The 26076-nt window shown below is 45.5% G+C and overlaps 1 protein-coding gene across 1 annotated transcript in view; it reads right to left on the reverse strand.

Annotated features, from left to right (window-relative positions):
* TMEM132D (transmembrane protein 132D) overlaps positions 1-26076 on the reverse strand; it is a 645590-nt gene that overhangs the window by 28947 nt on the left and 590567 nt on the right. The window lies entirely within an intron of this gene.

The following is a 26076-nucleotide window of genomic DNA, read 5'->3' on the forward strand; positions in this document are numbered from 1 at the left end:
CTTCCAGCTCAGGGCTCCTTAATCTCTGTGTGATGGAGAAAACTATTTATTTTTCTTTAATTTCCATCTGGCACAGACTCACACTTTTGTAAAATACAATAAAAATGTGTTTGGAGGATGTGTCAACGTTGAGTTACTATAAGCCTTTCTATCAGTAGATGCTTACCCTTGATTTCTGTACCTGGCTCACTGAGGATGTGTTGCAGAGAATATGTGGGTCTGGGCTCATCCACGGACCACCCTGAGATCACAGCGATGAGACGCGGTCCTCTCCCTGGCCAGAAACTTCCTCTCGAAACATCATCAACACGGCCTTCCTTGCCCCTCCCAATCTCTTGCTAATTTACACGGTGCACAGGGCCAGGCCACCTTCTGGAGGATGTGCCCTGCTTGCCCAGCCATGCCTGACCCAAGCATGCCTCTCCGTGAGATGAGGGGAGCTCAGAGCATCGTGTGCTTCTTAATAAATTTCCCTTTACTTCTGCTCAATGCGAAGCGAGAAGTACATGGGCTTTAAAATCAGCCCAGGCCAGACGTACAGACAGAATATTGAAATGCACTGATAATGATATCTATAATCGCTCTCTATGTTTATATCTATGTATCCATAGTCACATAAATATCTGTGGCATCTATTTCAGTGGCATTCCAGAGCCAATTAAAAATCTTCGCACTCAGTCATAAAAAAGAATGAAATAACACCACTTACAGCAACGAGGATGGACCCAGAGATGATCATACTGAGTGAGTCAGACAGAGAAAGACAAATACCACGTGATGTGACTTCTATGTGGAATCTAAAAAAATGATACCAATGAACTTCTTTACAAAATAGAAACAGAGTCACAGAATAGGAAACAAATGTATGGTTATCAAAGGGGAAAGAGGGGGCAGGGATAAATTAAGAGCTTGGGATTAGCAGATACAAACGACTCTATATAAAACAGATAAACAACAAGGACCTATTCAACATCTTGTAATAACCTATAATGGAAAAGAATATGCAAAAGAATAGATTTATACGTATGTACAGCTGAATCACTTTTCTGTACACCTGAAACTAACACAACATTGTAAATCAACTCTGCTTCAATTAAAAAAGAATCTTTGGGTGGTTTTGAGACCTTGGGGACATGGCTTTCTCTCTCTTGTCTCCATTTTTTCATTTTCCAGCAAGATCTTGTTTGCAGTTTCTGGCCCCCAGAACTCTCCTCCAGCAGAGTTCCCGGAGCACTTGAATGTATTTAAGGAAGGGACAGACGTCAGAAGCGGCGAGAAATGCTACAGTGGGTTTCTTCTATCTTAGTTTAATTAGCGTAGATAAGATCTCGTGTACATGAGCCCACTCAAGGCTGTAAGCATCCCATTCGTATCTAAGGAATTTGCCTAACTGAAGAACAAAAATACGACAGCACTACGGGATGGTGGGTGAATGGTATGGGAATAACTACATGAAAATACGTACACATTTGGCAGGAATTTATATTAGGGATTGAATTAGCATTCCTTGAATTAACACAGGGTTCTACTTCAATACATTTTTCAAGAGTCTGATCAAATGAACTAGCACCGAGAGTTTTTTTCTATCTTAGTAGCACTAAAATTTTAAATTTAACAAAGAGCTTTTCTCTTATTAGCATCAGGCAGTTACAAGAGAGGGCTAAGGTCTCCATGAAAGGACGTGTCATGAGCGCTAACAGATTGGGACACTGAGATGCCAAGAGTCACGAAGAGGATATCACAGCCGCGGTGATTCGGGGTGTGGGACGCCCTGCAGTCGGAGATGACATCGGAGGGATGCAGTCCAAACGAACTCAATGGTTTCAGGGAAACATTTAGAGGAAAAGCATTGGGCGTCAAGGACCGACAGAAATGCCCACGTCAATCACAGAGGCCGAGAGAGAGGGACTCATAACACGAATGAACACATTTGCGTCCAGGCTGTCCCATCACGCTAAAGGTACCAAAGCACACATTTCCTTGATTATGTTTTTGATATTTCTAATCACTCACATCGAAAGAGTGCTTCTTCTCCTCACCTTAGATATTTTAAAGAAAGACTAAGACTAAGCCTTGTGGAACAAGGCACAGACAAACCTTTCCCGCCCCCTCACGCCAAATGCCTCACAGGCCCCAGAGCCAAACCACCCCGGAGCACCCGAGGCTATAACTTCATGACAGCGGCCGAGATTCAACAACCATCAGACGTGGGGAGACTTGCCCAGGGCCTGAGGCTTCCGGCAGGTCCGGAAGCTTTCCCAGGAGCCAAATGTTTGTCCTTTACTCATATACAAATGACAGCAAATAAGCCAAAGGCCCAAGAAAGTCGACCATTTAAGAATATGTAAGCAAGCGACGCTCCAGGCATTTGCTAAATACTGGGGCTTCTGAAAACGCTCCTATCTTACCCTAGAGTTTTGGCCAGGCTGAAAGCAGAAGGCCACAGAAATACTCCCTCAAGCCAAGAAAGAAGCAACTAACGCAACCACAGCAAAACAGATCTTTGCTTAATCGGTGTATCTAATTTTCTGAATGAAGATGTCTGGCTGATCAAGAGGAAGGGTGAAGATGACTGGCGTTCTGTGCCGGACACCTCCTGTGTCTTGTCTCGTACGCGCTCACCTGTGATGGTTCCTCCTGCAGTCAGCATCTGCAGGCGTAGCCCAGATTGTGTCCGACTGCCACGCTGACACCTGGAGGAACCTGTTCATGGGGGTGACCAACCACCCCGAGGTGCCCAGGAGGGAACAGCACCCTAGGCTGTGGGACTTGCAGCACTCAAAGTGGGGCAGTCAGGGCAGCTGGTCGCCTCCTGTTGGCCGCAGGGATGCCCGTGCACACTTGAAGCGCAAGGGCGCTAAGAGTCCTGGTCGCCCCTGGACCAGTGGGGGATGGGAGCTGGTAGGCGATTACTCCCCCTCGTGGTGTCCTGGGCAGATGATTCTCAGGTGCCCTCTGCACGCCTCCCGAGGGTCCTGAGCAGGACTGAGCCCTGTGGCCCACAGCTCTCTGGTGGCTTTCCTCCTTCCCTGCGTCACTCTCCCCAGTCCTCCAAGCCTGCTCCTTGGGATAACACTGAAGTGAGGTGGACCCTCCATCTGCACGTGGGCACGTGGCTCAGGACTCGCTGAGTAGAGCGTCTCATTTCCTTGCAGTCTTCAGTTAGTTGAAGGTGCAACTGGCTGATAAAAGTTCTATCCACAGCCGTTGTTGGAGCTATGGGAATACAGGCTGGTATGTATTTCCTCCAGGGTTACTAAGGTGGGGGAAGATAAACTTAGAGCTGTTGGAAACCATATTTGCCACCTAATGGAAGAGGCTGCCTGAGAACGAACCCGGTACTTAGGGAAGCAGAGCCAAGAGATGGAGAGAGACAGGTCCTCGGGACACTTCTTGAGCTGCTGGATCCAGCAGTACCTGAAGCTCACAGGATTTTAAAGTTATAGGAACCAACAGAGTATTGTGTATATTAAATTAGTTTGAGTTGGGTTTTGGCCACTTGCCAGAGAAAGAGTTCTGAAAACCCAAATTACTAACAACGGAGTTACGTATGACACTGCCCTTTCTCCAACCAGCCTTGAAACGTTTGTTCTCATCAAGTACACAGACAGAGACAAGCAGCCTGGAACTCTAGCGGGGGCATGGCTTGTTGCTCTCCCTCTGCCCACCTTGTGATTCAGGACTGGCTCCGTTTCCTCCTCCTGACAACAGCTTTAGCTCAAGGTAATTCTTTTCCCTGACACAGACAGGGGTTGAAAATGATTTAGAGCCTTTATTCTTTGCCAGACACTGTTCCAAGGACCCTGTGCACATTATCTCATAGAGGCCATGTGACCGACGTGTGAGGTAATTTGTATTATTATTCTCATTTAATAGTTAGAAAAGTGAAACTCCAAGAGGATAGCTTGTCCGGTGGTATTCAGTAAGTGACTGATGGAGTCCTATTTCAAGCCTAGGCCGCCCACCTCCTAGCTTGGGGTCTTCACTGTTACATGAGGTATGGGATTGTGTTCTTGGCCCTTACAAGGCATATTTCCAAGGACTGAGGGAGACTCTGGGCTCAGCAGGTCAGAAAAAGGTTGTCTGTGGTTAATGGTCTGATCTTTGATGGTGGACAGACCAGCCCACTGTAACCACTCGTTATGGGGTGACGTTGGGCACTTAAGCAAAGACCTAAATGATTCCTCTCATGGCCATTCCTTTGATTATCCCACTTCTTCTGGGATAGACCTCATCCCGCAATTGGCACAGGTCTTGGCTGGACCCATCACAGCACCTGGCTACAGTGACCTGTCCAAGGATGTGCCCTCAACCCAAGCTGGACCAATCAGAGTCCTGCCCTCAACCCAAGCTGGACCAATCAGAGTCCTGCCCTCAACCCAAGCTGGACCAATCAGAGTCCTGCCCTGGTATTTTGCTTCAAAGGAAAGTCTATGAAGAGGCATTCTTTCATCCTCTCTGGTCATGGGTCTCCATGATGGAAGAAATACATGAATTTCTCGTGCCCGTGCTCCCATTGCCACGGGGAAAGCTTGCTGGGGGTAAGAGGAAATTATGTGAACACAGGAAAGACCAGCCAGGATGGAGAGATCAGAGACTGAGGACAGTTCCTCGGTCTTTTCTGATCACTCACGATCTCGACAGTTCAGGGAGTATCATTCAGTTATTTGGGAAAATGCCCCCTGATTTGGATGTGTCTGGTATTTACTCATGATTCAACCGAGGTTATGCATTTTGGGGAACAGTGGTGTGCCTGTCTCGGGGGGACATTAGCACCACTTCAAAACTCTATTCGAATTTGAAAAAGAATAGATACATGTGTATGTGTAACTGAGTCACTTTGCTGTACACCTGAAACTAACACAACATTGTTAATCAACTCTACTCCAATATAAAAGAAACATTAAAAAAGAAAGTTCTATAGCTTCCATCTATAAGTTCTAAATGAAAACCAATCACCATCATCACCTTTTATGATTGCCAACCCTGTGCCAGGTACTGTGTGAATTCCTTCATAGTCACGAACTCATTAACTCTCACGAAAATCTGATATGATAGGTACTATCACTACCTCCATTTACCAAGTTAGAAACTGCGGGTCAGGGAGACTAAGTAACCTGGTAGTAAGTGGTTAAGTTAGACCTTGAATCCAAGTCTTAGTGACTGTATGTCCCATATTATATTCACCCTTCCTCGAATCTGATATTCACCCCTTTCTGCCCATACAGTGTTCAGTGCTGCAATGTGTCTACTTTTCTAAATTCCCTTGAAGGTGCCTGGCTATGTGATACCTTTTGGACAACAGGAAATAAGCTAAAGTGTTCTGGGAATATTTTACTTTCTTGATATAGTTTGTACTCCTTTCGGTTTCATTCTTTGTCCTGTTTGGAATGTAGACCCGTGGCTGGAGGTGAGGCAGCCACCTTGCAACCATGAGGCAACAGACCTGAGCAAGAAAACCAACCTGCTAAAGATGGTGCCGCAAAACCAAAGAAAGAGGCTGAGCTCCCTGTTAGCATTGCTGAGCAGCTACAGCAGCTCTGGACTCCAACCTGTGGACTCCTTGTCACAAGTCCAATCACAAAAATAGAATTTTGGTTTTGTGTATGTTGCTACTGTCAGATCCTTGTTATTTTTAGCAATGTGGGATCCTGACTGATCCCCAAACACAAACACAGCTTCCTTCTGTTTAAGGCATGCTAGTTTCTAAACCTTTTTTGTAAAATTTTTAGTCAAATTTGGGGGTCACCAAAGTCAAATGGCTCCAGAGGGTATATACCATAATATAAATAATAAATAACATAAATAAATGAGTTAAATGTGAACTAGAAAGCTCCCTCCCAGGCAGAAGAAGAGCAGCTGTTAGATTATCTCGCTGTTGCCTTGTGAAAAAGGGGGTCAGCTACCAGTTATTTCATTCTCTGAGAGAAGCTATAAATCCCATTTTAATATAACTTCTAATGTAACAATTCCAGATTTTAAAATCTTGGCCACTATGCTAAAACTTTAAGGCCAAACACAACGTGTGTATTGGCTGCACGTGACCCAAGGACCTCGAACTGGCAACCTCTGACTTAGAATAAAAAGCTGGCATCATGATATTTATTTATTTTGGGGATATAGGAGAAGAAAAGTGCTTCAAGAAAGCAGGCTGGAACTTTGTGATCTTTGAACCAGCCGTAAAAACAAACAGCAGAAACACGTTGACAAATAGAATCTTTTCACATTGCCACTGTTCATCAACACAGAGGCTGGAAACCATGCAATATTGTGACGGGAAGCCCATTCTTCCGGCCTCTGCTGTGTCTCTAACTGTAGCACCCACACCAATGACCCTCACCTTCATTCTGATGACAAATGGTTGCCCCCAGACTCAGCCTTGGACGCTGACTTTTAGAGTTGGAAACAGCAGCCCTGACTATTTTAGTAAGAGCACATTAAAATCCTCCCCTCACCCAAACACTGACTTTTTTTCTTTCTTTTTTGCAATATTAGTTGAAGTCTGCAGGGAGCAGGAAAGCTGAGTCCCAGTTTATAGTTAGAAAAACAGAGAGGGAAAAAAATTATCAATTCTCCGAGATCCAGCAGGAGGAAATTTGATGTTGTCTGGAGCACATGATGGCTTGGCATGACTTTCAAAGTTTTTCTCTTTCCAGTAGTTTCTGGCTCCAAAGAAGGTGTGTGTGTGTGTGTGTGTGTGTGTGTGTGTGTGTGTGTGTGTGTGTGTTGGGAGGTCTGAATGGTTTTTGAGTTGCTGTTACTTGCAATGCTGGTTTTCAGAATCTTCGACTTCCATGGCTAGAATGGCCACCTAACCAATCAGATACCAGCTGTCAACTCGCGGTTCAGTCACTGAGTGGAATCTTGCTGAACGCCCACCTTGGTCACAGAGAAGACCCAAAGGGGTAAGGACAGAGGGAGAGAAAGGAAGCCTATTTACCCGACTGATTCCACTTGCCACTGGTAAATAATGACATAAAAACACATTTGAAATCTTGTCTCTGCCGCAGAACTGTTGCCTGGTCAAATAAACAATTGGTTCTTCCAAAGGCTGTATGCACTTATTTTAGTGTATTTCAAAGTCTGTAGAAATACATGCGTTTTTCAAACCTGCCATGAACTTGTCCCTCTTTTTTGTTTATTAGGATACTATTCACGTAACAATAATATTCAACAATATTAAGCGTACAGTTTGATGGATTTTGGTATTTGCATACAATCGTCACAATCAAGATACGGAACAATCCTTCACCCTGTGAGTGTCCTACGCCCCTTCTTATGGGATTCCCTTCCCACACTCCTGACCGCAGGCGACTACTCATTTGCTTTCTGTAGTTATCGTTTTTTTCCCCCCAGTACTTCACACAACTGGAATCCTACAGTATGGAATTTTTAAAGTTTACTTCTTTCATGTAGCATCATGTTTTTGAGATTCATTCACTCCTTTGGATGGCTAAGAAGCATGCCCTCGTACGTGTATAACACAATTTGTTTATCCATTCACCACTCACTGGACATCTGGGCTGCTTCCAGGTTTTGGCTTTTATGAATAATATTGCAAAGCCCCGACTTTTGCCTTGATTTTTAGCACTGCACCTCACACTGATGGTCTTGCAGATCTTACTTAGAAATATATAAAAATAGAGAGATGGAAATAACTTGGCTTTAAACAAGTTTGTCACTGGTATCAGTAAAACTATGAAAGCCACAAGAAGGTTGATGCCCTTGGTGTTTATGTTCCTTATCAGGTTCAATGGCCAACACGATTAGATGGGAAATCATTCATTCAGCCAACAAATGTCAACTGAGCACATTTTTTTTTGCGGTACGCGGGCCTCTCACTGTTGTGGCCTCTCCCGTTGCGGAGCACAGGCTCCGGGAGTGCAGGCTCAGCGGCCATGGCTCATGGGCCCAGCCGCTCCACGGCATGTGGGATCCTCCCAGACCGGGGCACGAACCCATGTGTCCTGCATCGGCAGGCGGACTCTCAACCACTGAATTGAGCACTTTTGATGTCAAGCCCTGTTCTAGTATTTGGGGACACGATTATGAATTAGACAGAAAACGTCTTGGTCCTTTTGGAGATTACAGTTTAAAATAGGGGGTGGGGCAGGAGGTGCACAAAGTGAAAAAATAAATGAACAAGAGCACTTCGGGTATTTAAAGGGCCTGATGGTGAGCCCTGGTTTTGATTGAGTGATCAAGGAAGGCCTCTTTGAGGGGTGTCGATAGGAAAAAAATGTGGTCGTTTAGGGAACTCAATTGACAACTGTCTTTAGACTTAATTGAAAGAGACCAGGCATAACCTAGGACAAATTATTGAAAAATAGGCTTCTTTGGGGCCGCGCTCTAAAGACTCAAAACAAGCACCATTTTCATGGAAATGACAAGATTGTTTAAAGGTAAGACTAGCCGGAAGCAATAAACTGGACATTTTCTCATAAGCGGACAAAATGTACGTATGACACAAACCGTGTCCCACTAGTCACAGATCTGTGGTGCATCTGGGAAGGTGCCCCCAGGTCTCCTGCTCCGAAGACAGAGCCCGGCACCTGCACGTACGTCTTCAACCTCAGCAGATGGTGACCTTGATCCTCCGCATGAGTGAAGAACATCAGATGCCCCCAAAGGAATAACAACGTGAATTAGAGACGAACAGATTCACAACCATGGTGTCAGTTTTCATTTATATCCAGTTCCTGTGTGGTTCAGTGGGTTGGTTTCATATTCTTTGTTTACTGTGTGTTCTGCCGAATTTAAAGCGTTTATGAAGATCTGATATATTAAACTTGTGATTTTAATTGAATGCTTGGAAATTTATAATTGATTATGTTTATAATCAATATTTAAATCTCATCTGTAAAATCTGTTGAATTCAAAAGTATTAAACTTTTTGGGCTTCCCTGGTGGCGCAGTGGTTGAGAGTCCGCCTGCCGATGCAGGGGACGCGGATTCGTGCCCCGGTCCGGGAAGATCCCACATGCTGCAGAGCGGCTGGGCCCGTGAGCCGTGGCCGCTGAGCCTGCGCGTCCGGAGCCTGTGCTCCGCAACGGGAGAGGCCACAACAGTGAGAGGCCTGCGTACCGCAAAAAAAAAAAAAAAAAAAAAAAAAGTATTAAACTTTTGAATGGGAGTAATATATGACACTTTAGGGTGTGTTGACTCATTGGTTAAAGATTGATCAATTGGACAGGAGAGACAGTACGAGGAGTTGTGAGCACTGTCTTCTGAGAACAATGGTGCCAGTGGGAAATTCTCTCTCTCCACGGCTTTCCTTTGCTGCCTTCTAGTCATAAACCTTCTCAGGCAAGCATGCCCCTTTGGGTGTATGATGTCTACTAGCAGTGCCAGCCAATTTTCCAATAATACACGCTAATTTCCAAGACTGACTTTCATTGGACCAAGCTGGGTCCCATGACCATCCCTCAACCAATCACTGTGACCAGAAGGATAAAATTTTCTATCCTGCAAGACTTGAGCCAGAGAGGGTTGAATTGGTCCATTCAAACCACAAGCACACACGGGATACTCCTCTGCTCCTCCTCAAAAAACCTCCAGGGGAATGGCCAGGCCGAACCAACATACCCTAGATTGACGAAAAACTGCAGAGATAAGGAGAAACAGCAATTCTGAGTTCCTGGCAGCCCGTGCAGATGAAAAGTTTTTACTGAATTCCTGTGCTTCTAGACTGTTCTTATTTCCCCCCTGAAAGCCAGTACAGTTTGAGAACTCAAATGACGCCCTTCAGAAGAGAGGTGAGCAGATCTGCTGACCGGCCTGGTGACCCCGCCCACTTTGGCGCTCCCAGAGGAAATTCCCTGGATTTTTTCAAAAAATAAATTTATTTATTTTATTTATTTGTTTTTGGCTTGTCGGGTCTTTGTTGCTGCGCACGGGCTTTCTGTAGTTGCAGCGAGCGGGGGATACTCTTCCTTGTGGTGCGCGGGCTTCTCATTGCTGTGGCTTCTCTTGTTGTGGAGCACGGGCTCTAGGTGCACGGGCTCAGTAGTTGTGGCTCGTGGGCTCAGTAATTGTGGCTTGCGGGCTCTAGAGCACAGGCTCAATAGCTGTGGCACACAGGCTTAGTTGATCTGAGGCATGTGGGATCTTCCCCGACCAGGACTCGAACCCGTGTGCCCTGCATTGGCAGGCAGATTCCTAACCACTGCACCACCAGGGACGTCCTCGATGTTTCATTTGGAGCTGTCTTGTGACAGCTGAGCGCTGCCCTGATTCATTATTTAGCATTTCTCTTGCTGGACCCTTATCTACTCAAAGAGCTGACCAGTGGCCTGAGGGCTAAGATGATATCTTCTTACCTCTCCCGGTATCCTTTCCTACTCCTAGCATTGAGGCTTCCCTGCAAGAATCTCAATTAATGAAGAAGAAACATGGGGAGAAAGGAAAAGAGGGATGAACCAGGGTGAAGGACTCAAGAACAAGCAGAGCATGGAAAAGACACGGCAGGAATCACGTGCTTGTCACTCTGTAGTAGACGTTATGCTAATGGCCCCTGATCACTCGTGCACCCCCCGACAGTGTCCAGATCCTCGGGGAGTCCCTTCCCATATCGGCTCTGGGCTTCACGTCAAAATGATAATTTTCCAACTCACTTTGGCTAATGTAACATCAGTGAGCATGACACAAAGGCTCGGTAGGTGCCTACCTGTCCTTTAGGAGCCCAGGGAGCCCCAGCCAGCCAAGTGGAGAAGGCTGGTGCAGAAGAAACGAGGTCACCAGCCGACAGCCTAGCTGACCGCCAGACCTGTGAAAGGGTGCCTGGGACCATCCAGCCCCGGGTGGGCTTCCAGACGACTGTAACTACTTGCGAGATCGCTGCAGCAAGTCTAAACTGCAGTCATACATATATTTGCACATAACTGATTGCTGTTTGAAGCCGCTCTGGTTTTTCATGCAGTAATAGGTAACTGACACACACTCCATTTGCCATCATCAAAGGCAGTATGTGTGTGTGTGTTTATATATGTACATATAAACACATATATGAATTATTTATATGCGTGTATTATTTTATACATGCATAGCCTGAGACACAGTGTTCCTATAGAAGCACATATAACCAAAACGAAAGTGGTAAAAAGCAAGGCTTGCTTTTGCTACATCATGCATGTTATTTCCTTTCTTTTCATTCCATTCTTTCTCTTGTTCCCTCTCTTCCGCTTTCTCTAATTCTGGTTAACCCACTAAATTGATTTCACAATCCACTAATGGCTCGTTACTCACAGTTCAGTCCCTGACCCAGAGAAGAGGTTTTTTAACCAACGAGGAGGGAGCGGTTGGGGGGGATGAGCTTCCAATGGTCGTTCCTTAAATTTATATGAAGATTTCTCAGCGTAAGTGGGCATGTGCGTTTTCCAGGAGAGAACCACAGGTTTTGTCAGGTTTAAAGACCCTGCCACTCATCCTGAGAGTCACCCTGTCTGGGTGACATCATCCACAATCACATGGTCACCAAGGTGACAGTGATAACCCTGAGCTCTGGGCTCACAGCCAACCGCCTCTTGGACATTTCCAACTGGATGTCCATTAGTTTCCAAACTGTTTCAATTTTTTTATTGTGTGAAAAAAATTTAAATAATTTAATACATTTAATGCCTTTCTTTCAATTTACACTATGACAAATTACAAAGTATTGCTCACTTCACAAAACAAAACCATTTCCAGATAATTTTTTTTTTTTTTTTTTTTTGCGGTACGCAGGCCTCTCACTGTTGTGGCCTCTCCCGTTGCAGAGCACAGGCTCCGGACGCGCAGGCTCAGCGGCCATGGCTCACGGGCCCAGCCGCTCCGCGGCATGTGGGATCTTCCCGGACCGGGGCACGAATCCGTGTCCCCTGCATCGGCAGGCGGACTCTCAACCACCGTGCCACCAGGGAAGCCCTCCAGATAATTTTTGACAGTATCCAGAAGTACGTAAGCTACAACCCACAAACCTGTACAGTTGGGAGGAACGATAACAGCAGGGACCCTGCAGAAGCATCTTGACCCCTGTGGGCCAACAGAGGCCATCCACACAGTCCTTGGGCTGTTCCAGGATGACAACTGCAAGTCCTCTGCCCCAAACGAGCTCCTCCTATCATTTTCCAAGCCAGAAGCCTGAGAAGGCATGCTTTTTTTTTTTTTTAATTGAAGCATAGTTGATTTACAATGTTGTGTTAATTTATGCTGTAGAGCAAAGTGACTCAGATATATATATATATGCACATATATATTCTTTTCCATGATGGTTTATCACAGGATATTGAATATAGTTCCGTGTGCTATACAGTAGGACCTTGTTGTTTATCCATTCTCTATATAATAGTTTGCACCTACTACCCCCAAACTCCCAATCCACCCCTCCCCCACCCCCTTCTCCTTGGCAACCACAAGTCTGTTCTCTATGTCTGTGGGTCTGTTTCTGTTTCTTAGATAAGTTCATTTTTGTCGTATTTTAGATTCCACATATAAGTGGTCTCATATGGTATTTGTCTTTCTAACTTATTTCACTTATGATAATCTCCAGGTCCATCCATGTTGCTGCAAATGGCATTATTTCATTCTTTTTTATGGCTGAATAATATTCCACTGTATATATCTACCACATCTTTATCCATTCATCTGTCGATGGACATTTAGGTTTCCATGTCTTGGCTACTGTGAATAGTGCTGCTATGAACATTGGGGTGCATGTGTCTTTTTGAATTAAGAGTTTCACCTGAGTATATGCCCAGGAGTGGGATTGCTGGAACCTATGGTAGCTCTATTTTTAGTTTCTTAAGGAACCTCCATACTGTTCTCCATAGCGACTGCACCGACTTACCTTCCCCCCAACAGTGCAGGAGGGCTGGGAAGGCATTCTTGGTGTCTGCTCGACACCCACCAAATCAGTCACCCAAACTGTGTCGGTTCTACCGATTTTACCTACTAGACATCTGCAAATCCTTCCCTCCCGTCTAGACTTTCTGCGGTTTCCCTGGTTCCGATTCTCATGATCTGTTCCCTGGATCGTCACCATCCCTGTCCACTGGCTGGCACGTCACTTTGATCTGTCAGGTCTAGTTTCTACCGCAGCTACCAGAGTGGTCTTTGAAAATTACGAATTGCTATGCCACCACTGACCCGTCTGAATCTACATTAGTCACCCAAACACCGCACTACGGAACGGCAAATAGTAACACTCCTTTGCAAGGAAGAACCACACTTCGTCGTCCGGCCCCTGCTCAACTGTCCAACTTATGCTACGTCCCACCTCTCACTGGAGTTTTCAGCAACATTTCCCTCGAATCGACAATGCTCTTGCTCTGCAGAGCCAGCTGGCAAACTTTTACCCATCTGCCAACTCTCAGCTAAATATGACCTCTTCTAGGAATAATAACAACACAGTAGTTCTGCTGGGCACAGAGCCCCCTCTTCCAAGGGCTTCATGTGAGTTAGTTCATCTGACCTGCACACGGCCCGACCAGGGAGGTGCTGTGTGTATCCGTATTTTACAGATGGGGAAACAGGCACAGGCTGAAGTTCACATAGCTAATGAGAGGGCACGGCCAGGACTCAGCCCCAGGCAAGTCTGGCTTTGAACTCACACTTTGCTCACTTAAAAAATGCTTTTTATTTGGAAATAATTTCAAACTTACAGAGAAGTTGCAAGAATAATACGAAGAGTGCCCTTGACCTACATTCATCTACTGTTAACATTTTACCCAGTTGCCGTAGTTTGTTCGAACCATGAGTCTATTCTCTATCGTCACTCTATCAATTATCTATCTATCTATCTATCTGTGTTTTCTTTTTGAACAATGTGACAGTGAGTTACATACATCGTGGCCATTTGCTCTTAGAGACTCAAGTATGTATTTCTCAAGAACAAGGATATTTCTTCTTGAGAAATACATACTTGAGTCTCTAAGAGCAAATGGCCGTGATAACCATGGTGCAGTTATCATGGCCATTTGCTCTTAGAGACTCAAGTATGTATTTCTCAAGAACAAGGATATCCTTCTTGAGAAATACATACTTGAGTCTCTAAGAGCAAATGGCCGTGATAACCATGGTGCAGTTATCAAATTCAGGAAACAACATTTTATTTAAATTCATCTAATCTTCCTTCCATATTCCAGTTGTCTCCACTAACCCAGGAATCATGTTTTTCTCTCCAGTACAAGAGCCAGTCTTAGATTGGGCATCGCATTAGGTGTCATGGTTTTTCTTTAATTTGGAACATTTCATCATATATCGCTTATATGTGGAAGCAAAAAAATGATACAAATGAACTTATTTACAAAATAAAAACAGACTCACAGACTTAGAGATCGAATTTATCGTTACCGGGGGTGGGGGGAAGAATAGATTGGGGGATTGGGATTGACATATACACACTACTATATATCAAACAGATAACCAACAAGGACCTATTGTATAGCCCAGGGAACGCTGCTGAGTATTCTGTAATAACCTAAATGGGAAAAGAATTTGAAAAAGAATAGATAAAAGAATTTTGGAACACTTCCTTGACCTTTTGTTCTCTTTCACAATATTGACATTTTTGAGGGATACTGCCAACTTTTCAAAATAAGATGTTCTCCATTTGGGGTCCGTCTAACAGTTTCCACAGGATTCGATAACTCTATGCCTTCCCAGCTGGGATGCTACCAAGGGGATATTGTATCTTTCTTGGGGGAATCCCAGCCATAGGCACTAGATGTCCATCTGCCCCTCATTAGTGATGTTAACTGACACCCTGGTCAAGGTGTTGTCTGATTTCTCCACCCTAGAATTACTACCTTTTTCCTCCTTGCAACGAATAAGCTTTCTTTGGGAGACACTTCAGACCGTGAGAACATCCCACTCCAACAAACACCCCCTCCCACCCTAGATTTAGCATGACTGACGATTCTTGTCGGAATCAACTTCAGTATGATTGTTTCAAAATCATGACTTTCCTTTTCTAGCACTCTCTCCTCGTTTCCTGGCCAGCACCTGCACATATGCCATGATTTCCTTCATTCTTCCAGATTTAGGCATCCCTCATCTATTTCCCCATGCTACTATAAGAGTAATGCATTGCTTTGCAATTGTTTCGTTTACCTAGCTTTTTCCTCTATTAAACCTACAAGCCAATTGAGGGCAAGCACCCCACCTTTTCCTCTTTGTATCCACAGCGCTTATGAAGAGCTTGTCCTAAAATCTGCTTTTGAATGAGATAAATCTGTAGCCTAGTGGGGTAGACAGACCAATGGCCCCCCCAAGATGTCCACATCCTAACCCCTGGAATATGCTGCCTTACATGGTAAAGGGAACTTTGCGGATGTGATTAAGTCGAGTCTCTTGAGATGGAGAGATTAGCTCTTTGGCTACCCCAGACCCCTTCCTGGGACCCTCAAGACATGCCCATTATACAGCAATTAAAGGCAAGGGCAGGCTTCTGGCATTGACTCTGTGTCTGCTGCCTGCCTCTGCTACCTTTGTTACATATTTGTATATCACCTGTCCAAAACCCCGTGCCTTTAATATTATTATTTAGTTACTCTGTACCTTTTATAAATTCCAGCTAGATTGAAGTATAAAATTGTAAGATATTAAAAGTCCACATGGTGAAGATTTGATCTATGTATACATTGTGAAAGGATTCTCCCCATTTAGTTAATTAACCCATCTATCACCTCAGATATTTATTTTGTGTGTGTGTGAAGATTTAAGTTCTACTCTCTTAGCAAATTTCAATGATATGATACAGTGTTACCACCTCCAGCCACCACAGTGTACCTTAAATCCTCACACCTCATTCATCGTATCTACCTTTGAATCAACTCTCTTTAAAAATCAATTCACTTTATGAATTATATGAAACATTTAAATAGCTACATAGTTTTTTTTTTAATTTTTAATATTTTCAGCTGTGCCGCAAGGCTTGCAGGATCTTAGTTCCCTGACCAGGGATCGAACCAGTGCCCCCTGCAGTGGAAGTGCAGAGTCTTAACCACTGGACCCCCAGGGAATTCCCTAAATCAATTCGCTTTAAAACAAACAAGCAACACATTCTGGGTTTCCGTGGCTGGGCTGGGACATTTTCCCTGCGGTCCTGCAGCCTCTGTTGCTAGGTGATAGGGTGTTGAAATAGAGCATTTCTCTATATTCCTGCCAACTTGAAAATTCCATCAGCCGAGGTCTTAATGCAGAGACTCCAACCCATCTCATCTTCAATCTGCATTTTGATCAGTGTCAGGGGAGGGAAAGCAGGGGCAGTCGGACTTGTTAACTCTCCAGTCCTCTTAACTTTCTGCTCAATAAGGCAGGCGCACCACGAATGTGCTTGAAAATCCCCCCGGTGGGACCTGAGATAGGTCCGGGCTCTGGCAGGAAGGCACTGCAATGAGCAGCAGTTTGCCTTGGGCTGGCCGCCCTTTCAAGAACCTCCAGCCACTGCTGCAAGGGCGTTTTCTCCCCCAGACAGAGAAGGATTCCGGCGCATCCAGGGAGAGAATCGGCATTCCTGGAGGCCGGCTCTCTCTCTCTTCTGTAACACGGAAGTTATATCCTGCGTACCTGGCATTTCCTCCTATAAATGTCACCCCCACCCCTCCCCGTCGCCTTCCACTGCTCTGAATCACACAGGTCTTTGCAAACCATTCCCAGGCTTCAGTGTCAGCTGGCTTCCAGGTAGGTCAGGCCACCTGGAGGTAGGGGTGGGAGGGGTAGGAGCGGGGATGCTGGGGGATGTCCCCACTCTTTCTGTGTCTTCCATAGCATCTCTGGTAGGGGCCGGGTCCCTCCGTGGTTCTGCAGACACCGCCTCCTCCGTTCATCCTTCCAGACCTACCACTAATGGTACGTGCTGTTGCTAATCTCTCGGTTCTTTCAGCATCTCCCCTTTGCCCTTTCAGCTCCTTGACGCCAGTCCCACATCTTAAGTTGCCTCTCTGGAGCCTGCTGCCTTGGTTTCCAGTGTCCTGATTGGACTTTGCTTAACGCCCTGACTTTGTATCCAGCCTGGCGCCAGGTATGGGGAGAGAAGAAGGATTCAGACGTGATGATGTATCAGGTGCAGGCCAGAGAGACGTGCGTAAGGCATCCTTGGGGGAGCGGGCGCTCACCGATCACAGAGTTTAAATGTGGCATTGCCCACAGCAGAATCCGAATATGGTGAGATCAGGGGTTTCTGCCTACAGACATGGACATAGATGCTCTGTAGCTTCTTCTGTCTCTCCCCTGAGGCTGGATCTCGGCGTTCAGGTCCCAGTGATATGTCACAACCTCCTAGGCTCTGTTGGGGAGACAGGAAGAAGAGCTGCACACACTAATCATTTCTACCCTCGACTTTTCTGTGCTTCCAGCTGACTTGGTGAGGCACTTTCATAGTTCTAAACAAATATGATAAATATTCCATCTGAAAAATGAATAAGTGCTTTTCAAAACTGCCAAATCAGAAGGAAGTTGGCTTTTCCCAGAACCCCAGGCTTGGCTGACTGTGGCCGCCACCAGCAAGACCAGGATTTCCTGGGACCCCCTCGTTTTAACTGAGAATCAGCAGAGAGGCAGAGTTATCAGGTGAAGTTTATTGGGGTGACTCTGGGGGTGGTGGTGGTGCTCCAGCATCTTCGCCTGTGCGCCTGGGATGACGTCGGCTCTGATTTCAGCTGGGAGTCATTTCATGGACTGGAACCTGACATGGGAAATGTATTTTGCAGGAGTGAAGCCCTTTAGAAGTCGGGAGATGATACATCACAGCTGCCCATCCCAGGCAAGACCATTCAGAACATTTACTAAGTTTCCGGTTACTCTTTCACTGTTACAATTTTCTTTGAAAATCATAATTCATCTTATGTTTAAAATGCATGACATCGTCACGTTTCATCGCCTCTTTTCTGACAACTGAGAACAGCTTGATAGATTGCTGGGTGGTCCGCAGACCACAGTTTGAGATGTTCTGGGGATGCAGTGAGGGGGAGTGACAGAGAGACAGTGCACTGGTGGGATTATAGTTCAGTAGGGTAGCAGAGACACAGGCAGGTACCAGCGTCCAGAGGGACACCTGTATCATTCAGGTTTGAGCGCTACCTTCCTGCACGTTTTCAGAAACTGTGGAAAACATGCTTAAGTTTCCCCAATTTTGCAATTTATATTAGAGAGCTAGGATGAGATGACATAGATTTATTCGATAATTCAACAAATATTGACTCTTTTTCATCCATGAGGATTCAAGATTTACAGAGAGTGTAGAAGATGGATCTCGCTTTGGGGTACTCTTTCTTCAACGTTTGGCATCCTCAGATCATTTAATGAGGATTTGGATGCAAAACACAAATTTATAAATAAAAAATAATATCTTAAAATGTAATAACAATGATACGTATATTACTAAGAAGGGTTGTATTTCTGATAATTCCCTGTTACATCTCTGAGTCAATGACAGATAGCTTGCACCCTAAGCCATTTTTCTCACTCACTTGGTTACTTTTCTCTCTCTTCCTTCCTTCCCTCCTTCCCTCCTTTCTTTCTTTTCTTTCTTTCTTCCTTCCTTCCTTTCTCTTTCTTTCTTTTTCTTTTCCTTTTCCTTCCTTCCCCCCTTCCTTTCTTTCAAGTTTTTTTTTTTTAAATGCGGACAATTTTTAAAGTCTTTATTGAATTTGTTACCATATTGCTTTTGTTTTATGTTTTGGTTTTTTGGCCGTGAGGCATGTGGGATCTTAGCTCCCTGACCAGGGATCGAACCCACAGCCCCTGCATTGGAAGGCGAAGTCTTAACCACTGGACCACCAGGGAAATCTCTCTTTCTTTCCCCCTTTCCCTCTTTCCCCCTTCCTTCATCTCTTTCTTTCTTCCTCCCTCCCTCCCTCCCTCCCTCCCTTCCTTTCTCTCTCTCTCTCTCTCTCTCTCTTTCTTTATCTTTCTTTCTCTCCCTTCCTTCCTTCCATTCTTTCTTTCTCCCAGCTCATGAGAGACAGCAGGTAGAATGCATTGGTTCTAACAGCTCTGTATGTCTGAAATGACCACAGACCCAGAGCCTTTGATGTGGCTTTTAATTGTCAACTGTTTCCTTAGAGTTATGTAATTCCTGCCCCTTTTGCCGCACACTCCCTAAAAGGACATATTCCCAGGACATCTTTGATCACATTTACACCTCTCTGGCATTACAGAGTCAAGATCAAGAAGCATATTGTTGACCACAAAATAATGAACAGAATATGAAGTCATCTAACGTTTCTTTCTCATTCACACAGGGAACAGCATACACACAGAACTGTTTTGTTTGAAACACACGTTATCAGTGATTGCTTACATTTGTAAAATAAAATATTTGTGAGAATACACAAATACGAATGATTGCTTTTCCACATAGAAAGCCACCTGATAAAGGAACTTACCAATACCGTATTGCACTCTCTCCCCAAGCATCTCTCGCATTCAATTTGCACCTGACTTTGCAAGCTTCTTAGAACTAGTGTGCTAGGTACTCATTTTATGGTACAAGGAATACATACGTCTTTGTTGGTGATTATGTAATTTTGATTTCTTTACCTTTAACCATGATGCTAGTTTGGCACAAAAAGCACTATGTTGCTCGTGTTATAACGGGTTTATCAGAGAGAGACTTCTTTTGAAATGTCGCAAATATTTCCATGGCTTCCTGTCAGTTTAATAAAATCCAATTTTCAGGGAGTCATTATCATTCTTACTAGTTGGTCTTTTCTCTTTCATGAAAACTCATCATATTGGCAGATTCACCAGACTCAGTACCTTCAGATCTACACTTGGGATCTGTCCACTCTTTATGTTAATATCATCATTCTAGATAAAATACTAATATTGCTATTTTAATCACTCAGTTTGACACTTGGTTAGCCTGTGTGGAGTCACTGACCCATTTTTATGAATTCGGAATATAATGACAACACGATAGAAGCAATCCACCTTGCATACTTAACAAATGTCAATGAAACCCACAAATTATATAAAAATACAGTAGCTGATGTTAATTCCACCCTGATCACTGAATGTTCGCTGCAAATAAAACCCCAGGCCATCTGGTCTTTGCAGCGCCCACACAGCTTGAAAGTTATAATGATTATTAAGAACAGAATGCGGTTTCCTTGATAATCACAGCCCATATTTACAATGTATGACATGTCTAACTCCATTGCTTTTTCCCCTGCAGCTGTCAAAGCACTTGCTAGATGGCTAGATGCAATCTATCAGGAGTAGGGTGTGGAATTTATAGCACAGTGTGTTGGTGGAAGAGTAGTTCAGTTTGGCTGGAAAAATACTTTTTTTTTTTTTTTTGCGGTACGCGGGCCTCTCACCGCTGTGGCCTCTCCCGTTGCGGAGCACTGGCTCCGGACGCGCAGGCTCAGCGGCCATGGTTCACGGGCCCAGCCGCTCCGCGGCATGTGGGATCTTCCCGGACCGGGGCACGAACCCACGTCCCCTGCAACGGCAGGTGGACTCTCAACCACTGCGCCACCAGGGAAGCCCAACGCCATAGACTTTTAAAACAGGCTTCAAATATAAAACCCCAGAACTTTCTGGTTAGCAAAGCTTTCTGCAGACATTTAGCATGATAACTGAATTATCTCAAGGAGCTATTTCAGAGAGCTGGGAAACATTTATAATAGATCCCTTCTATGTTAACAAAACAAAGGCAAGCATATCTCACTTCTAAACCAATCCTTTATGTGTTTCCAGTAATTTTACAGTCTCTTATGTAACTGTTAATGTGTAAGAAGTTAGATCATAATCCCACTCTTTTCTTTCAGCTTCCAGTAAAGCATTACTCCCCAGAACTTGCTGGTTTTATGTCGAACTGCTAGGTTCTCCCTATATTTACCTTATCGTTTTGGACAATTCCAATATTTTTTCCTGACTTTTAATTTTTCACAGCCCCAGCAATGCCAAGATTTTTGTTAGGATCTTGTTTAAAAGCTAAAGCTTTGAGCAGATTCCGAGATGAAACTTTCTTCTTCCTCTATGGGCTCAAACCCACTTCTTTTTCGCTGTTACCCCCTAAATCCCCGAGTCATAAATTTCTCTTTGCTTCTCTCTACAACCTGGATTGATTCTCACCTGGTGGGCACATTAACACGCTGGCTGGCTTCTGTTCCAATTATTTGGTACCTTGGCCATTCTGGACCATGAACTGTTCCGAGTACCAGCTCCCCTACTTAGGAAACAGCTAAACAATCCCCTGAATCCCCTGAATCCTCTGCCCTCTTCTCTCCCCTCAGGTCCTAGAACTTGGAACTTATACTCCCTTCTTGAGAAATAGTTGGAATAGACAGGAAAAACCGAAATGCCCCTCATTGAGAAACAGATTAAATAAATCACGGTACATCCACGCTACAGAATACTACAGAGCGGTTAAAGCAGAATGATGCAATTCTATGTATGTGTCATATTGTGATTCATAATACGAAATACATATTTGGTCTTCTCCATGGTTCCTGACTCACAGCTCCCCAAACCCTTGGAATTTCTTCAGCTCTAAAAACAATGGGAGCATCTTTTGTTGTAATATTTGGTCTCTCATTCTCAGTTCCTGAAAAACTGTTTCAGAGCCATAAAGATGAAATGGGTGTCTTCTCATTCATAACAAGCCCCCTTCCACCTCAACAGCGTTCATGCTAATGAGGTGACTTTTGGAAATCCTTTCAAGGTGGGGAAGCTGGCTGCCAGGAGAACCACCCTTGAATAGAGTGTTGGAACTTTCAGTCCCACTTCCTGATTTTCTGGAGCAAAAGGGAGAGGGGCTGGAGGTTGAATCAATCACCAATGGCCACTGATGGAGTCAATTTTGCCTATGTAATGAGGCCTCCATAAAACCCCCAAAAGGATGGGGTTCAGAGACCTTCCAGGTTGGGGTATCAGAACACATCCACGTGCCACTGTGTCAGGGCCCAAACTTCACTAGGACAGAAGCTCCTCTGTTCGGGACCCCACCTTATGTATCTCTGTCTCTGCCTGTTGATTTGTACCCTTTAATATCCTTTATAATAAACCAGTAATCTAGTGAGTAAACTGATTTCCTGAGTTCTGTGAGCCATTCTAGCAAACTAGATGAACCCAAGGAGTAGGTGTGGGAACCTCTGAGTTATAGACAGTTGATCAGAAGCACAGGTGATGACCTGGACTTGCAATCGGTGTCAGAAGTGGGATGGGGGGGTTGTCTTGTAAGACTGAGCCCTTAACCTGTGGGATCTGATGCTGTCCCCAGGTAGAGAGTGTCAGCATTGAGTTGAATTGTAGGACACCTAGCTGGTGTTGGAGAATTGCTTGCTGGTGGGGAATTCCACCCCTCCCCCCAAACAGACACACATTTGAATGGATTCCTGAACTTTTAGTATGCTAATCTGATATGATCTCCGAGTTTTAGGGTTAAGTGGAAAAAGCAAGGAGCAAGACCCTACAAATAGTGTGATACATATTTGTATCAAAAAGGAGGGGGTTAGAACTGGATGGGCATTTGAACTGTTGCTAAGTAGAATGAGTAACTCATTCGGATGAGCTGGGCACTGGGGTTCACGTGTGCCTTTACATCATTTCACTGTCAAGACAGCATTAAAGTTAATATATGAGTCCTATAACCAGACAGCCTGGGTGCCAATCCTGGCCTCTCCACTTACCATGAGTCACCACAGGCAAGTTATTTAACCCCAACGAGCCTCAGTTTTTCCGTCTCTATAGTGGGGATAATAATAGTATTTACCTTATATGGTTGTTACAAAGATTATGTGAATTAACATATAATAGTATTTACCTTATATGGTTGTTACAAAGATTATGTGAATTAACATATGGCTCATACTAAGCACTATATGAGTGTTCATTATTATATAATCCCTGGTTGGAACGCTTTACCATGGACATGTAAAGCCTTTGGTAAATTAGGGGAAAATGTGTGAAAAAAATAGATGAAGGTAAAAAAGTAAAACACTTCACACTCAGACCCTGATTTGGACTCAGAAGACCTCCTGTCAAGCCCAGGAAATGAATGATCTTTTCTCTTCACTGCCTGCTACCTCAGCTCCCAGCATCACCAAAGATGAAAGCAGAGAGAAGCAAGGCTGCCTAGAGAAAAAGACAGTACTTTTGAAAAGGACTAAATAACAGTGTCCACACGCAATAAACACCAAAGGACACGGTACCCAGAGGTTCTCAAGTTGGGGGGCTCCAGGCATCAACTTGAAAGTTGACTTGAAAATTCAAATGGACACTTGGAGCCTCCAGCCCACCTTCTATGGTGAGACCTTTCCTGGCCTGAGAAACTGAAAATAGCAAGAGCTCCACACTCTTCCTGTCAGTTCAGTTCAGAGCCCACTTCCTCTTCACCTCTTGGTCATGACCCTGTGGTTCTCTTTGTACATCCCTGTGACCCCTGCATGGCCAACGCCAAATTCCCTTCGTCCCCCTCCCCCTCCCAGAGGTAGCAAACATACCAGACTTTTACTGATTGTTTCAGAGTAAGAGAGGGGTCTGCTGGGCAGAAGAGGACAGACAACAGTTCCCCTGCATGCTGGACAGACTGCCAGCAGCACAGAGTTGCACGTCCGACCACTAGGGGGCGCCCCTTGACCATGGAGCTCCATCGTTTCTTCCTAGTCCCTTCTCTTTTCTTCCTTCCAAATGTCAGTCTCCAACTTCTAGGTTGTTGCTTCTGTTCTTGCAGCACTCGCTTCATATTCGTCCCCTCCTTCCAGATGATGCCTCGTCCTTAGGTTTAAAGACAGTAGCGGGGGCTTCCCTGGTGGCGCAGTGGTTGAGAGTCCGCCTGCCGAGGCAGGGGACGCGGGTTCGTGCCCCGGTCCGGGAGGATCCCACGTGCCGCGGAGCGGCTGGGCCCGTGAACCATGGCCGCTGAGCCTACGCGTCCGGAGCCTGTGCTCCGCAACGGGAGAGGCCACAACAATGAGAGGCCCGCGTACCGCAAAAAAACCCCCCAAAAACAAAAAAACACAGTGGCGGGGTGGAGACAGTGCCCGGTGGAGGGGGTTGTGGCTTACTTTCTGTCCTTCAACAGCTATTCAGGTGGCCTCCTGAATCTGTCAGCAGTTTCCCGAACCCAGGTTCTCTGATACAGCTTTGCCTCTCTCTCCATCCCTCTGCCAGGCAGGGGCAGGGTTGGAGGACCGTTGAAACAGTCATCCAGATTAGGCCTCCTGTCCTATGCCGACAGGCGGTCGCCACAGGCCCCCTTGAGGATGACCTACTTTGCTGTGTCAGAGTCCCATCATTCTAAAAATGGAGTGTTAGGAAGCATCTAGTGTCCTGGAGAACGGGGGCAGTTAAAACCTGGGGGCTTCTAGAGCTGGGCCCTCCTAACACTCCTTTGGTTCTAGGAAGGAGGTAGATTTTTAAATCATGTGACGGTACTGGATGACCCCACGAGGGGACTGCATCAGGAGTAAATGACTAGTCTGCCTTGGTGACTCACGATTAGGACAAAAGCCCAAGGGTGTTTTTTTTTTTTTGCAGAACATGTGGTTTCACCTTCTGGAGTGTCATGTTTTGGAGAATAATCGTTTTCAGTTTTAGACTAAGTTGTGTGTCTCTCCCCACCTCCAATTCATATGTTGAAGCCCAGTATCCCACTCCTCCCTACCACCGCCAAATGTCTTTGGAGATTGGTCCTTTAAGGAGGTAATCAGGGTCATAAGCGTGGGACACCCTAATCCAATAGGACTGGTGTCTTTATGAGAGAAGGAGGAGACATCAGGGTCCTCCCCACTCCCCCGGCCCTCACCCATGCACAGAGGGAAAGCAATGTGGGAACACAGCAAGAAGGTGGCCATCTGCAATCCGGGAAGAGAAATACTGGAAACCAACACTGACGGCACCTTGAGCTTGGACATTCAGCCTTCAGCAGCGAGAAAATAAATTTCTGTTGCTTAAGCTGCCCGGTCTGTGTTATTTTGTAACAACTGCCCGAGTAGGTTAATGCAGTGAACGTGTGAAGTAAGTGAGTGTTGATCTTGGCATCTGTGCAGGCCTGTCTCAGACCTGGGTTAGCAAGGTCTCCACCTCAACATCAACCACATGGCCCCTGGACTCTGCAAACCCAGGTCTTGACAATGCCACCACGTGGCTGCAGGATGCAACAGCAGTTGTGAACCTATCACAGGGCGTCCTGTACGGGTGGGAAACTTCCCCCTCGCTTCCCACCTATGCCCCCTATCCTCCTCGTTCACTGAAAGCCCCTGTAACTCTTGGACAATGCAAGAGTGGGTGGCCATGGAAAAGAAGATTCTAGACCTCCTGATAACAAGGCAGGTGTGTGCTTAAGAAATTAGTTTACAACAGTACAAGAGGTAATTAATTGTATTTGTGTCCAAGCTGGTGAAGCGTTTCATGAGACAACAATGCAAAAGCAGCTGCAGCAGTTACTGTTTTTGTTTTTTTGTTTTTTTTTTTGCGGTACGCGGGCCTCTCACTGTTGTGGCCTCTCCCGTTGCGGAGCACAGGCTCCGGACGCGCAGGCTCAGCGGCCATGGCTCACGGGCACAGCCGCTCCGTGGCATGTGGGGTCTTCCCGGACCAGGGCACGAACCCGTGTCCCCTGCATTGGCAGGCGGACTCCCAACCACTGCGCCACCATGGAAGCCCAGCAGTTATTGTTTTAAATAGCATTTTAATTTCTTCCTCCTACAGCTGAGCAACAGCTACTATGAATTCAGTGAGCTTTGGGACTGTACTGTGTGTGTGTTTTTTTTTCTCTTTCTGCCTCTTTGGATACATTCTCTGCCCTTCCCTGTCCGTGTCCTCCCCCAGGAAGCCGACGTCCATGAATGAGATCAACAGATCTCCTTTTCCCACTTAGATTCTGGGCTGGCTTTGACCAAAGGAAGACAGTGACAGGAAATCAGACTGGGTGCAGGGAAAGGCGGGGGTATTTATTCCTGCCTGCCGGGGTGCTGCCTGGCCCCTGGTGCCTCTAGCTCCTGTATACACGGGCACAGCTACTCAGGGGCAGTGTCTCTCCTGCTGTGACTCTTCCTGGGGTCCAGCACCAGCTCCTTCTCGCTGCCCCTCCCCACCCCAGGAGTTAACGGTTTCCCGCTGTTACTGTTTCCCGGGCTTTCCACTTTG

The sequence above is a fragment of the Stenella coeruleoalba genome (genome assembly GCF_951394435.1).
Source record: "Stenella coeruleoalba genome assembly, chromosome: 14".
Classification (NCBI taxonomy): domain Eukaryota; kingdom Metazoa; phylum Chordata; class Mammalia; order Artiodactyla; family Delphinidae; genus Stenella; species Stenella coeruleoalba.